Consider the following 16,957-nt stretch of genomic DNA (forward strand, 5'->3'; position numbering starts at 1 on the left):
AACTGATGTCAAATCTATTCCCATGAATGCCAAGTCAAAGTAAAATTCACTTTTGCTGTAGTTAGAGCCGAGTTTTTAAAATGTAAAATTGCTGACTTCACTCTGAAATGGTGAGTGAAAGTTACGTGACTCAAGTCCCCATCTCTTCACCTTCGATGAAAAAGTGTGAATTAAGTTGAAGTTTGTTAAATCTCTGCTGTTGTTTTGTCCCTATTTGTGAATCTCTGGTTCGAATAGTAAATGTGAATACATGACAGACAACATTTCCATTCCTTATTTTCGATTGATTTCGGGTAAAATTGTTTCGGGCTTTATGTCATTTTTAGCCATACCCTTTGAAACAAATCACAGAAAATTACTCTGCTTTTTGCCTGATGCTGGTAATTTCCAAAAAGAACATCTCAAACAAATAAATAGAATAATATAAACCTCTCTATGTGTTCTCCACACAAAAGCAAAATAAGTACATGAGCTTCCTGGCATCATTGACTGGAGCCCACATAGCAACTCCTCAAGTGAGCTTGATTGCCAGCTGCGCTATTCTGCATCCACACATGAATGAACAGGAACTGCTACATTTTAGGGTGGCACTGGAAGGCAAAATGTGCGTTTACTGTCAGGTTTAAAATCCCATCTAAATATGCCATTTGCTCGTGAAAGCATGACTGGTGCAGACAGTTGGAGGCCTTCACTGAGCAAATGTTCTATCTATGTGATGAGTCTCTTCACCTGAGGAAGCACCACTTAGCTCATCATGAAGCAGATAAAACCTGCAAATGTGGTGTGATGGGTAATTGATATGGGAGTTCATATCTAAGATCTTCAATGTTGATATGTGATGTACTCACTCTCTGCACACTGTCACATCCTCGTCCTCGTCAGGAGCGCGCCCCTCCCCTCCTGTCTCCTCCGCTGCTCCTTGGAGCGGGCCCCTCCCTTCCTGGCTCTCCCGGCTCACGCACCTGTTCCCTATTCCCTTAATTGTGCCATCTGGCTATAAAAGCCACACCTACCGTACGATTGTTGTCGGCGTATTCCGGGAAGTTCCCCGTCACCCCTACGCGTGCAGGTCTGTCTTGTCATTGCCCTCATCCTTGCCTTATTTTCTGTCAAATATTTGTGTCTCAGTAAAGACTCTTTGTTGGAAACTCTGTCTCCCCGTGTATTTCGGATCCAACCTTCACCACCTTCCGTCGTCCCTCGAGTCCTGTCGTCACGCCTCGAGTGGACGTGACACACACTGACCTTAAGTGGAGAACAAAAATAGACCATATTATGATGTGTTGACTTTTTAGTCATCACTGAATATTTTTGCTTGTTCTATCTAGGGTAAAAATATTTACCGAGCCTCGAAGCGGTGCTGTGACACTGCTGCTGGATGCCATGAAAAAACAGGCAGATATAATCATCACTGCTAGAGAATGGAACAATTTCCAGGCCCTAAATATAAAAGAATCAAATGAAACACAGCAGTAAGAATTATTGCTTGTTTCTGACCTCATATTGTAGTATATTAGTTTCCTGCATGGAAAGTCCATGTTCTCCTGTGCCTGCATGTGTTTTCTCTGGGTACTCAAGTTTCCTCCCACATTCCAAACTACGTATGGCAAGCTGATTAAACATTCTAAATTGTCCCGAGGTGGAAGTTTGCGAGCATATTGTTGGTTGTCTCTGTGTGCCCTGCGTTTGGCTGGCATTTCAGGGTGTCGTCCACTTACAGCCTAAAGACATCTGGCATAGACTGCAGCACGCCCGGTAACTCTTGTGCGGAAAATTTAAAAATGGATAGATGGATGGGCAGTGAACTTAGGAAACCATGGACTCAGACCGGCAGTGTACAAATACAAGTTGTTGAATTCAGGCTTGCATGTGCTGAGCAAACTGAATGTTCATTTTCACTGTCGACTGAAAACATTTGCGTTTGACATCAAAAGCTTAGTCTGAGACAAAATGTAAAATGCTGCCGGCTGCTTTTAGTTACATGTGTGGCTACAGCAAAAGTAAAGGGAATTGTCCTCCAATAACATCAATCGATAACATAGTAGATATTTCCCATAAGATTATTAAAAATAAATCTTGTAAAAACGTACTGCTTGTCTCCATTACATTGGACAAAATGTGGCCTTCCATCCATTTTCCGTACCGCTTATTCTTCATTAGGGTCGTTGGGGGGGGGGGGGGGGGTGCTGGAGCCTATCTCTGCAGTCTTCGGGCACGAGGTGGGGGACACCCTGAATTGGTTGCTAGCCAATCGCAGGGCACACAAATACGTACAACTCTCACACTTAGGGACAATTTCAGAATCAGAATACCTTTATTCGTCCCACAATGGGGAAATTTGCAGTCCACAGCAGTAATTGAAAAAAGATGTTTTGGATGAATTTGGAGTGGTCAATCTGCCTTCCATGCATGTTTTTGGAGTGTGAGAGGAAACCGGAGGACCCAGAGAAAACCCACGCGGGGCCGGACCAGGACGCGAACCGGCGACCTCTGCACTGTGAAGCCGGTGTGCTAACCACTCGACTCCCAGGCCACTGATCGTAGATTTCGCCATGCTGTAGTTCCTACCAGGGGTGCTCAATACGTCGATCGTGATCGACCAATCGATCTCTATTGTACTATTGGTAGATCGCAAGACCCGGTGATGTGACATTGTCAGGAACTGACGCTTAACAAATCAAGTGGAGTTCTTTTGAAAAAAACTCGACGTCAGCCAATCAGCCATCCCTTTATTTGATTGATACACCGGGGAAGCAATCAAATGACATCTCATTGAGAGACTCACTGCGAGCTCAAACAACGCCCCTTTGTTGCAAAGTGAACAAGGATGTCGTTAGTTACATCCTAATTTTTCACTCGGTTTTTCCCCTTAAACGTAAAATAGAGTATAAAAAAGTGGAAGAGCTGGACCAAGTAAGAAGAAAAAACGTATCACTTTCATACGGAATGAGAGGATGACTTTTTTTCACGATGACATTTTCAACTGCGGTTGTCTCGTCTGTCAGTTATCTGAGTGGACTCAGGTAATGGCAAACAATTGACATTGACAATTGATATTGTGTTGTGCAACATATGCGGATATACATCAACATAAATTGCAATCATCTTCACTATATTTCTCATTGAGTAGATCATTTTGACTTGGTCATTTCAAAAGATACTCCCATGCCGAAAAAAGTGTGAGCACCCCTGCCCTAGCCAGATCAGACACCCGCACACCTTCATATTTTGCTATTATTTATTTCTTAAATGCAATAGTTGTACGCACTACTTTTCTTTTTTCACTTGTAGCAGCACTTACTTTCTTTGGAGGCATGATTAGGGGCTAAAACTCTTCGTACACCTATATTAAACATGAGAGCAAAACGCAGCACGTCCGCAAGCGACAACAGTTGGTCACGAAGAGAGCAATACACCTGTACACCGCTCAGCATCCCACCCTCGCGTACGCACTCGCGCGTCGTACCGGCGTTCGAAATCCGATTGTTGTTCGAACTTTGAAGCAAGAATTTCTCTAATATTTAATTCGGACTCCGATTTGTTCGAACTGTGAGTCGTTCGAAAACCGAGGTTCCATTGTATTTGTGAAATGAGTTCAAGGTGAATCAACGGAAGTGTTCGATCACCACGATACCTTGTTGCTGTCACATTTGCTGTCGTTGCTAACAATGCACCTGGCAGTCATGTTGTGTGAATTTGACTTTGATGCTTATATACTAGCCTGGTTTTTAGGGTTGGTCTGTCCAATGTTTATTGTTTATTTTTCGCAAAAATGTTGCCCTCATTTGATCTTGCGTGAACATCTGGCTCAGTGTCTGCTTGGACTCCACTGTGAGGTGCTTTTACTCAGGCTTCATTTGAAGCTACCTGCCTTTCAGAATGAACCGCGTTTTGCTTTCTCTCTCTCTCATTACACAGTCACTTTTATCTGCTCGTCCACTTTTTCCCATAGACCTTTGTAGCATATATTTCTCTTGAGAGGGAAATCAGATTTTCCTCTGCTGGCTCTTAGGCTGAAGGAGGGCAATTTCAAATGCGATGCATGTACATACTCAGGCATTCACTTGGGCTTGCATGCAAATGTACACACAAAGGCACCTTATACATCACTCTGGACCATGTTTTTTTGTAATTGTCGCTGTAAAGCTGTGCCACATTCATATTCTCCAGAGGTTGTTGTTCTGACTTTCAAATACTGCACACAGGTGTATTTTAATGAATATGCGTTTTGCTATATCACTGATGTATTAAAAACAGCAGTTGTAAAATGTAAACACAGAGTAACGAATAACAGTTCAGGGTATACACTGCCTGCTGGCCGAAGACGTTTGGAAACAGTACTTTGACAGGAGGTCATGTGCCACTCGAAGGAGCCCTGCTTCCCTCTTGTAGTATGAGTAGCATACTTCGAGAGTTGTTCGACCAAAATGTATAAAATGCAGTCTGGTACATAAACACGGTGGCATCAACACAATTCTGATCTTTTTAGATATCAACTCCACCACAAAAGGTTTAATGGATGTATCTACATTCAAATCAGGTGAATGATGCTCAAGTTGATGAGCATTTGTGGCTGTCAGTAGGACTGGTTCACTTTGTTCATGTGTTGACTGAATAAGTTGGATCAATTCTGAATCGTTCCGAGCAAACGGATTATCTGCTCAACTTTAGAAGATGTCTCATCACCGTGCAGGTGGTCAATGACGCGGAATATAAAGTGAGAAAAATCTTTTTTTTCAAGCAGTAAGTCGAATGTTTGCTAAAATCACAAAATCTCAAATCACTTGACACGACTCTGAATCTGATTAAGCTTGCTTTTGACTGCAGACAGAGTCAAGGGAAAATGCTCCAGGCCACAACAAGCAGGAACCGAAGACAGTAGCTGTTGATCCCTGGTAACACATCACCAAGGATAAAATGCAGCATCTGGTGATGGAGATGTTTTCTATGCAATCCAGACTTCAGGCTGTAATTTGACTGCAAGTATTGGAGAGTGAAAATTTGGTGTGATTGTGAGTTTGACTGTTTCTTTTTCATTTTTCAAAAGGTGAGGGAATTGATACAAACTGTTTTCATTGCTACACAGTTAATCTGATTTTAATGGAAATACCCTCATATTAAAGATGAAAGTATACAGTTAATCTTACCGTTGTTTAATTTTAAATCAATTGTGTTGATGTTCAGCGACATAATGAGATGAATTTAGACCATCTACCAATATTCATATTCACTAACTGTATAAAGCAAAAAATGGTGCTATGGAGTTACTTGTTTTTGCATCATACTCCTAATTGCGATTTCAAATAAGCCTCACTTGGAATCAGGTATCCCCCTTTTTCATCTACGACATCTGACAGAGGCATGTCATCAGTTTTTCTATTCAATTGCAGCATGTGAGGGAAAAAGCCCCTCACGCGAGCTCCTTGGATGGTACGATAATGGGTGCACATTTTTATCATGGTAGTTTCCATGAAAAAAAGCTGAATGAGGCATGCTTAATATTATACAGGAAGTCATCAATTTTGCTGTTAAACCATTAACACCTACCAGGGAATTTTCCCAAATGAGCCCCAGTTTGTGTATGCTAGATGTTAAAGTGCAAAGCCTTTGGCCATTAACATTTAATGTAGGCACGGCATTGTGTTGAAATTTAATGATCATTTTGAGAAGTGGTCACCTTTGCGTACAATCACAACACCGGATGAATGACAAGATGTGGCTGCAGTGGTCGCATATGCGTAAATGAAAATTACATTTCTAAGAGCTTTGTGTCCCTGAGTAAATATATTTCTGCTCCATTGGTGCAAGTGCCGTTTCCTTTATAATGTCAGCGGCCATGAAATGTGACAGTGTACCACACCCCCGCGGCTCTCGTAGGCACCCACGACTCCTCTTGTCATTTGGCCTCTTAGACCATGTCACCATATTCATCCACTTAGTCCATGTCACCATTGTCTCTCCGAGGCATATTTGATAGTCAATTGAAAAGAAGTTTGTGTTATGGTATTGTAATTAAAGAAATAAACTGTACTATATAATAAAGTAATTTTTGTGATGGTCGTTGATGGCTTGATGGAATGGAGTGGCTGGTTTCATCAGCATTAAACACTTGGAACGTAGCCTTCTTCTTCCACCATCTTGAGGAATGATTACTTACTTGTTCGCTTTGGCAGCTTTATCGTCAGAACTGGCTGCCTCACCATGACGAATTACACTATAAATCCTTGTACGACACTTAAAGTTCTCGAACCATCCGTGGCTCGCCTTGAAATCACAATGAATGACAAACTTCCAGGTTGCCTCTTGACGATATCCGAGTGAAGTTGCAGTGCTTTCTCTGCGATCATTTTACCTAGTTCCTCATCAATTGTGTTCCGTGTAATGTATTATTATTATTATTATTATTATTATTATTATTACTACTAGCCATGTTATTCGACACAACCACCTTCATTATTGTTCACTTGTGTTGTGAACTCAAACTTGTTTTTTTCTTTCTTTCTCCAATACCAATGAAGGTTCAAACAAAGCCCATCATAAACGTTTGGAGCAGCGTTAGTGAAACCCGTTCACGTCCAAATAAAAAGTCCAAAACCTGCTGTGCTTTTAAATCAGGCTTTATGAAACATTTTAAAATAGGCAGCACTCCCTTTAAGGTAAGAAAAGAAAGAATATAACTGCTTCATACTTAATAAACAATGCAAACATGATCAAACTGTGGCAAAATGATCACTATACAAATCTGAAGACCGGTATGTTTTTTTTAACTTATAAAATAACATCGTCATTGTCAAATTTCTCCCCATTATTGTACAGGAATCTGTGCCGATTACCATTTTGTGTTTGGGAGCCTCTTACTGAGCGAGTTGCTTGTTCTGTAGCCACAAAGGGACATATGTCTTCTTGTGCCGGTCCCAAGCCCGGATAAATACAGAGAGTTGTGTCAGGAAGGGCATCCGGCGTAAAAGCTTGGCCAAAACAAACATGCGGATCAAACCTCTAAAGATGGAGGCCACTGATTTGCTGTGGCGACCCCTTGAAGGGAAAAGCCGAAAGGAAAAGAAGAGACCATGTCACCATATTCATCCACTTAGTCCATGTCACCATAGTCTCTCCGAGGCATATTTGATAGTCAATTGAAAAGAAGTTATTTTGAAAGGGGGTACTTTCTTCAAACATCATAAAGCATCATCTGCTTTGAGCTGTATGCCACCGTGACCATAATGGCGTAATTGGCAATATAGTGTGTGTGTGTATGTGAGAGAGAGAGAGTGAGTGAGAGAGAGAGGGGGAGGTGGGATGGGGAGGGGGGAAGGAGAGATGGAGAGACAGAGAAATCTACAGTTATCAAATATGTGAATCCTACATTTACTCAAGTGCGGGAGTGGAATCGGTATTTCTACTCCTTGACCAGACTTTTTTTTTTTTTTTTTTACACCCTACTTCTACTTCAGTCCAGAGTGTGACTGCTACCTCTGCTCATAAGTGACAGATGCTGACCAAATAGCATCATTGTCTGATACATTCTTGTATTTCTGTTCTCACAAATGCACAAACGATAGCTCTGTGATATAGTGCGGCCCAATAGTTGACACAGGAAGACGTGTTTTTTGCCCTTGTTGACCACCACCTCCTAAACCCCCCTGAACCTCTCCCCTCCTCTGTCCATTTTTCGATACGCTGCTTTGCTTTCTGTCTCTGCCGCACTGTAATTACTGCATCTCACAACGAGTTACGATGGGAGGGGATCTATCTGAGAAGACATAAAAAGACAAAAATGACAGGAAGAATATTGTAGATGCACTATTTGGTGCAAGGGTCCAGATGGATCACTTTTTTATTTTTGGTGAAATTTTTCATTTCTGTCTCCAACTATTTTGTTCATCCGCCCTTCCATTTTCTATTACTTTTATCCTGATCGGGTCGCGGGTGAGCGGCAGCATGACACAGTTGATTTTGGGGGTGAAATGTCCCCAAGCTTTAGTTTGTACAGCCTTGATTAAAACATATTCACAAGTCACACATTGATTCCAAGATGCATTCCTATGCCTAAATATACAGACACTGAAACCTCTAAAGGTAGCTTATGTAGTGAGTGCCTGTCATTTACATGAACACCATCTGGTCTTTCTACAAGCACGCTGCTCCAAACGGTGGCAACAATTATTTCACTGGTGTTTCAGAATACACGCTGAAAACATCCTGACCTTTTCAGGTGTTACCAGCTGTTGCTTATTTATTTTTATTATTACATATATATTTATTTTTTAAACCGGCATACGCTTGCGGTCACTGTCTCTAATTAGCGGCCATTCAGACACAACTAACGTTGCCCGAATGGCACTTAAGCACATTTCCTCACATTCAAATCCAGTTTTTATTGATGTCAGTCCAAATGCGTGAGAGGCCTCACCTGGAATGTCGTCTCACTTAAGTCATTTGAAGTTTTTTCACACTAATAGTATAAATGTGGAGGATATGTTCCAAATTTGAATATAAAGCACTTTTTAAACACATTGTTAACATATTTGGGGAGATTGTAAGTTGGAAATAAAGACATTATGTCACGTTAAAAACTTAACTTATTCACTGCCAGACATGTCACAAAAATGTGTCCACTCCAGTGCAAGGTTTTGGTCATTGTCGCTTGAATTCGAGGACCCACAAAATATTGAGTTTTAGGACTACAGAAACATTCAGTACAGTATCAGAAACATGACACTTTCTTCTTTCCTCAAAAAAAATAGTTAATTCCTAAATTATATAGTTCTGGAGTTACAGTACATGAGCTTGAAATATGGGCGGCTGTCCAAAATACTACAATGCATTACATACATATATTTTATAGCTTTATACAGTACAACATCTGAAGCTTGAACAAACAACAATTAACACAGAAAAAAGGGAAATGCTGCCCCCTTGTATAAAAGAAAGAAACATTCCCATAAATCATGGCCAGCGCTTTATCGGTATGAAAAAACAAAAACAGAACGAATTCAGGAATTGCGCTCAACTTCATATTTTCAATTCCCGAATAAGTTCGTGAATGGCAGTGAATGAGTTAAGATAAAATATGTTCAACAATCTATTCTCTTCAAATTCTAGTCTTTTACTTGACTCTTCTTCTGTAATGTGCATGGGGATGTTGTATGATTTTTATCCAATAGGATTTCAGCATTCTGGTGTTGCCATGGCAATCTAACCTCGGGTTTATCAGCATCAGTTGTTTGAGCCCCTCTAATTTAACACAGGATTGTTTCTTAAACCAGTCAGACTTCAATATATTCCTCACAAGGCCAGAGAGCTGCGCCGCCATGATATCTGCATTCTTCTATTTTCTGATTGGTTGATCGTCACAAGACAAGATCTACTGTTAAAACATGTCTTCGGTAATCTGCACAGATTACTTAATTCAAATGATCTCAGCACCTCTGTGGAATATGATCCTTAATTCATTTTTGTCATGCTCTTACATATAGATTTTCAACTGCTCCATGTCTGGCATATTCGTATACTTTTATTTTGCATTTACTAACGGTATTGTTGTATGGTGTTTTTCTACTTCTTCTTTTCCTTTCCTTTTCCTTTCATAATTTTGCTGCGGTGAAATGTACATTTATCCACTGTGAGCCTAATAAAAACTAATCTAATCTGATCTGATCTAATCTAATCTATTGATGGTTTCTGTGACTGTGTTATAAAGGTATGTATACATTCAGTCCAGTACACCCCGACTGAAGGCCCAGGTCCTAAATGCACGTCGTGCATTGATAAAACTTTGCGATACTCCAATGACACCAGCATTATGTTCCCCTTGCAAAAATGACCAATCAATAATCCTGAAATGCCAGGAGATTTATAGCAGAAGTTTATGTCACCATTTAAGAGGTACCAAAGGAGCAAATCTTGACGTGAAAGGCGCTTATAAATAAAATGTATTATTATTATTCATCTCATCTCATTTTCCGTACCGCTTATTCCTCATTAGGGTCGCGGGGGTTGCTGGAGCCTATCTCAGCTGTCTTCGGGCACGAGGCGGGGGACACCCTGAATTGGTTGCCAGCCAATCGCAGGGCACACAAAGACGTACAACAGTCACTCTCACACTCACACCTAGGGACAATTTGGAGTGGTCAATCTGCCTGCCATGCATGTTTTTGGAGTGTGGGAGGACCCGGAGAAAACCCATGCGGGACCGGGGAGAACATGCGAACTCCACACAGGGAGGCCGGACCGGGACGCGAACCGGCGACCTCTGCACTGTGAAGCCGGTGTGCTAACCACTCGACTACCGGGCCGCCCTAATATTATTATTACTATTTATAAATATTATTATTATTATTATTATTATTATTATTATTATTATTATTATTATTATTATTATTATTATTATTATATGTGATAATGACAAGATTACCTTCTTCTACTCTGTTTGCTTTGCTAATTAGAGTACAAAAGTTATTCTTACTGTCCCTCTCATTAGCACGGCAATCCTCCATGCTGAAAATGGCAGTAATTAATTTCTTCAATTTTGCATGGATGCAAACATGAAGATGGAACACCGGGTGCTGTTTTTTAGGCAGGAACAGAGCAAGCATTGTAAAATATTTACACACCGGTAAATTTGCATATCATAGCACCGAAACTTGTAATTGGAACGAGACGTAATGACTGGAAGTCTGAAATTCTCCACCGGAGTCTGGCGTTCTTGTTCTTTGTTGTGATTGATAAACCTCATTTTCATGCATATTTGATCCACGATTTCAATTTGATCCACGATTTTATGATGATTTATCTTTTTACCTAATTAATTTCACATCATTTCTGTGGCTCTGAGAGCCCTCCGGGGGATTCTTCAGGAGATTGTGTGGGACATTCTTGTTGAATCATCTTCTATTATCTGATGGATGGGGAAGACAACTTATGGCAGGGGTCTCAAACTCGCGGCCCACGTGCCAACTGCGGCCCCCGAAAGAATATTTTGCGGCCCGCCTTGATATGAAAGATTAATGTTAGTGCGGCCCGCATGATTCATATGAAATGATTCAATGAAACTTGTGTGTGGAGCTGAACAAACCACCGTGGGTTAAAAGGCTCTGAAGGGTGGCACATCGGTCAGGCTGTCCAGTGCTTCACTCACTCATATATTCATTTCTCCAGTCAGCTGGGCGGAGGAGAAGCCGTGAAATCGCAGACTCCTCTCAGCTCCTATAGTCCTCCACTGCTCTCAGCGAAGAAATGAAGAAGGCGCTGTGATTTATGATCCGGCCTGTGCCGTCTCAGTAGCCATGTCCATTCTGGCCGATCGCGCTCAGAGAGCTGCTGTGTGTTTGTTCTTACTCATTATAGGCACGTCGCGAGTGAAACTGAAACTTAACAGTAAGTGCGTTTACCCGGCACTTGAGAAATTCGGATAACTGTCGTTATCCGATACGATTAGAGAAAAAGAACTGCGTTAGCTATCCGGATCTTTCTGCCATGTATATGCCTTTTTTAATAATATGATGTTTAATAACATCATAGATTTAAAGTGTTTTTTTTCAGTCGTCTGTATCTGCCTTATGATCATTATAATTATTTTATTTATTTATTACTGGTTAATTAATTATTTTATTCATTTTTCCATTTATTCATTTAATTATTTTTTTGTGCTTTAAAAATAATGATTTTGAGAACATTTGAATGTTTTATCTGTGCTTTTCTTGTGGAAATCCTGATGCGGCCCAGCCTCACCCAGACTCTGCCTCCAGCGGCCCCCGGGTAAATTGAGTTTGAGACCCCTGATTTATGGAGTCAGAGCGAGCCGTGCTGACAAAGACCAATTAAGACTAGTATTGATGATGGTGAAATGAGGGCTGTCGCAGTCAAGTGGAGACTGTGGTCTATGAAAATAGAACGTCAACTGACGAGACAAAATAAACAAGTTGGTTTTGTTGAATGCTTTTCAATCATTTATTTAATCACTTCTGTTGGTATCGACCAACACAATGCACCACACACAAATAACACAACATATCTCTACTAACCAAATTAATTTGTCATCCATTTTGAACAGGATTGTTGACTGACCATTTCTCATGCAGATCATCGCTGCCTCTACACCAAAGGACAATCACTTAAAATAATTTTTCAAAGACATGCAATAATAAGGATGATCTGACTTTGATCGGAAGATAGGGAAAAAGTGCTAGAATTCAACCTCATATTCGGTATGTCTGAACCCCGTTTTTATTGGCTGGCAGGTTTATTAATGTCTCTCCTGAGAGACCCATTGATTATTAATAGTAATTCTGCATCAAAGAGCCAGCTGCGAAGCAGTAGATCAATAGCTTGTACATTCACACCTTTCACGCATACTCGCATACACACACACACGGCAGGAATGTAATTACAATTTAATCATGAACCACTTATTTTTTTCACACTTGTAGATGTGTTTGGCCCTTTTGTTTTGCTTGCGTTTGCTCCATGGTAGCTTCACACATGCTATTCGTGGGTGTGTGTGTGTGTGTGTGTGCGTGTGTGTGTGTGTGTGTGTGTGTGTGTGTGTGTGTGTGTGTGTGTGTGTGTGTGTGCGCGCGTGTGTGTGTGTGTGTGTGTGTGTGTGTGTGTGTGTGTGTGTGTGTGTGTGTGTGTGTGTGTGTGAGACAGAGGACCGCATGCCGTGTCATAGCCTGATGAGGACCTGAAAATGTGGCTTTGGGACAGAGCTTCAGTGACTGCAGAGTATTGATTTCAAAAGCTTTTAGCGCAGGGCTAATTTTCCATCTGCGGTGTGTGCATGTGCCCGAATGATTGCGAAAGGGAAGGTTTGTGGGGGGCATATGTGGCTAATGTTGGCACCAATTGTTTACTTTTTGAGTGTGTGTGTGTGTGTGTGTGTGTGCGTGCGTGCGTGTGTGTGTGTGTGTGTGTGTGTGTGTGTGTGTGTGTGTGTGTGTGTGTGTGTGTGTGTGTGTGTGTGTGTGTGTGTGTGTGTGTGTGTGTGTGTGTGTGTGTGCGTGCGTGTGTGTGTGTGTGTGACAGCCGGATGATTTTTCTTTTGTGCTCACTGGTGGACACACACCTTGGGAGCCATTGAGATACTGTATATTCCAGCCACGAGGGTCTTGTGTGTTATTCACCTATGAGAAAGTTGTGAAATGAACTGCTGTTGATTGTTCAGCACGCTGTGATTTCCTGCATTGAGTGGATATGTCTTCAGTGTCTTATAGCGGAGACAATAACTTGATTTTTCATGATTTTATTAAAGACTCAGCATTATACTGTAATTCTTCATTTGACAAGGACATCTTTTAATAAAGTATTAAATTGGGCCATGACTGTTAAAATCTTGATAAATTGGACGTGCAGTTTATCCTCGACATTCAGTGCTTGATTATGTTGTACCCCTCTGGACAACCGAATAGAATGAGTCGAGGTCTAAACATTCATTCCATTTTAGCCAAAATGTACCATTTGTCAAGTTTGAAGCTGTTGAATATTTCAAACTGAGCTCATCTGTGGAGCCATACAATCAAATTTTACGACAATCAGGGCGCCCCGGTAACCGAGTGGTTAGCACACCGGCTTCACAGTGCAGAGGTCGCCGGTTCGCGTCCCGGTCCGGCATGTTCTCCCCGGACCCGCGTGGGTTTTCTCCGGGTCCTCCGGTTTCCTCCCACACTCCAAAAACATGCATGACAGGCAGATTGACCACTCCAAATTGTCCCTAGGTGTGAGTGTGAGAGTGACTGTTATATGTCTTTGTGTGCCCTGCGATTGGCTGGCAACCAATTCAGGGTGTCCCCCGCCTCGTACCCGAAGACAGCTGAGATAGGCTCCAGCAACCCCCGCGACCCTAATGAGGAATAAGCGGTACGGAAAATGAGATGAGATGAGACAAAAGAACACTTGTAATAGCCACATTGTCTTTTGATGTTTATTGCCTCCCTGCCTGTCCAATCAATTACGAAGTTCACCCTCAATGGGATGCAGCACAAAAAAAAAATCCCATGCAGAAGTGTTAGAAAAAAAAGTGCCCCTGAAGATTTGGTGAATAGACATGACATTTGCTTAACACGGTGTGAAGAAGCATGAAGCACATTGTTATGAGTTATCACATTTACTCCTGCTTTTCAAGCTGTGTGGTTGGTGACCCATGAGGGACTGACACGTCCTGCCTCAAGAAGCCTTTCTCCTCCACCTGAACCTCAGAAGTTGTGACTCTGACTCTCTGGAATGCGGTGACCTGGATCCACGCTATTGCGGCTTTGCATGCATCTTAACTATTCACTTTGTTTTAGCTGTACTGGGGTGTAAAAGACGGGGTAAAATGAAGGTGCGCTGAATAAGCGAACTAATGGAAGGTGAAGTGCTACTGCTCGCTCAGGCATGGGAGATTGTGATTTAACTCTTCACTTACTTAATTTCCCAGCTGGAGTAATTAGGCATTGGATCTGCATCCATAATTGATAAATTATTGAATGGAATCATGATATTATTGTGTCCTTGCACAGAACGCGTGTTTCCATTTCATCACATTCAGAATCAGAATCAGAATACCTTTATTCGTCCCACAATGGGGAAATTTGTGTATAAACACAGAACACACGTTTCAGTTTTACCTCAGACAGGGTAACTTTTGGTGGTATTTTAACTGTACCTGGAATTGCACATGGGTGAAATATGATATCCATCCTTTAATAAGAGGTAGGGTGACGGAATGTGAGACGCTACTGCTGACCTGAGGCAAACCAGCCGACATCCAAGATATTGCTGGTTATCAGAAACTGAAACAATGATCAAAGATTTACTTAAAAAAAATGAAAACTTTATGTCAGGGTCTTTTCCAGAAAGAGCTATCTGTCATTCTCTGTTCTTCATCTACATTCAGCTCAGTGCACATGATTGCTGATATACAGTAAAGTCTCGTTATATCGATATCGGATATATCGATAGTCCCGGTTATATCGATACTATTTCTATGCACGCACGGAGAAAATTACATGCAAACAGGGTCGGATATATCGATAGTCCCGGTTATATCGATATTTTTTCGGACTCCCTTGAATATCGATATAACGAGACTTTACTGTATTCTAATCTCTCTATATTGCAATGAAAACCAGCTTTCATTTTCTATGGGAATAATCGTATTTTCCTTTGTAAAGGAGATAATAAGACACATTCATCATATTCAAATTCAAGTAAATTTGAATGGGAAATGTCACTTTTTTGTGGTTGACCTTCAGCAACACTGATAAACAACTGGATGGGAGCTACTATCACAATAACTTTTCCCAGACGAGAGGGCAAGCGTCCACAGGTCGTTGTTACCGGTGTATTGATTCATTTTGGATTGTACCGGATTGATTGAACGTTAACACAAGTCAGTGAGCACCATCTGAACTCTGGAAAACATTCTAAACTACTGGTGTCAAAGTCAAGGCCCGGGGGCCAAATCTGGCCTGCCACATCATTTGTGGCAGGCCAGCGAAAGCAAATCAACCATGTCAAATGGCATGATGCTTGCCAAAGTCCGAATCTAAATTTCAAATTGTCATATGTAAACAATGATAAAAGAGGTGAAGAAGCGTGTCCAGGCAGGCTGGAACGGCTGGAGGAAAATGGCAAGTTGTGATGTGTGATAGATAGTTTCAGCAAGGGTGAAAGGAAAGATGTATAAAACTGTGGTGAGACCAGCTATAATGTTTGGACTGAAGACAGTGCTACTGAAGAAAAGACAGGAAGCAGAGGTGGAGGTAGCAGGGATGAAGATGTTGAGGTTTTCTTTGGGAGTGACCAGGTTGGATAGGATCAGGAATGAGTATATCAGAGGCACAACTCATAGTAGAGATTTTGGAGAGAAAGTCCGAGAGGTCAGACTGAGATGTTTTGGACATGTCAAGAAGAGAGAGAGAGTCAATATATTGGGAGAAGAATGCTGAGCCTTGAACTGCCTGGCAGGAGACCGAGAGGAAGGCCGAAGAGGATGTTTATGGATGTTGTCAAAGTAGACATGAAGGTAGCTGGTGTAAAAAAAGAGGATGCACAAAACAGGGTTAGATGGAGGACACTGATTCACTGTGGCGACCCCTGAAGGGAAAAGCAGAAAAGATGTAACCCAAGATAACATTCATTATTCTTGACTTCAAATTTTAAAACACATTATTCATTAATTTGTTGCGCATTCTGTATGTAATATATGGAGGAGATGAACCATTCTCATGATTTCCCCAAATTCATAATGGCCCTTGAAAGGAAACCTTAACTACAATGTGACCCGCGGCAAAGAATGAGTTTGATACCTCTGTTCTAAACCCTTCCATACTTCGGACATTTATCTCTTCATCTCTTCATCTCTTCATCTCTTCATCTCTTTATCTCTTTATCTCTCTATCTCTTCATCTGTCTCTCTCTCTCAAATATTTTCTTGAGGGGTAGTTTCTGGTACCAGAACCCCAATTACAAAGCAAAACTCATATTATTCATTTTTTTCAACTGTTTAAAAGTGACAAATTAAAATTTGGGGTATTGATGAAAATACTCAAGGATAAAGAATGATAGATGCAATGACGATCTCCAAGGAGTCCTGTTCAAAGCAGCCAGTTTTAGAAGCTGTCGTGCTCTCTTTCATGCAGATAAAGCATGGCTCACCCCTCCCTACCCAACTGTGGGATGTGCCACTGAGAGTATGGCGTTGCATTGCCATGACGACGACTGAGAGTGAATCTCGGCAGTAACATGGCATTTGGAGAAATTGTATTGTACATTTGAGTCCCAAAATAACGTGGAGAATTCCAGATACTGTAGTTATTGCTACTTTGCTGTTGTTTTCACACCCTGGCATGGAGGTGGAGTTCATGTGGATTTTTCTGGTGGCGATGCGAATGACTGCGATCATGTGGCTTCAGTAAGAGAATGTTTATGTAGTGATTTCTAGAGCACTGATAGTATCCAACAATCTTTTGTTTTT

General features: G+C 41.4%; 1 protein-coding gene across 4 annotated transcripts in view; it reads left to right on the forward strand.

Moving 5' to 3' along the window:
* shank3a (SH3 and multiple ankyrin repeat domains 3a) overlaps nt 1-16,957 on the forward strand; it is a 235,201-nt gene that overhangs the window by 49,483 nt on the left and 168,761 nt on the right. The window lies entirely within an intron of this gene.

This window comes from Hippocampus bargibanti, linkage group LG05 (assembly GCF_051943395.1).
Source record: "Hippocampus bargibanti isolate YZ-2025 linkage group LG05, ASM5194339v1, whole genome shotgun sequence".
Classification (NCBI taxonomy): domain Eukaryota; kingdom Metazoa; phylum Chordata; class Actinopteri; order Syngnathiformes; family Syngnathidae; genus Hippocampus; species Hippocampus bargibanti.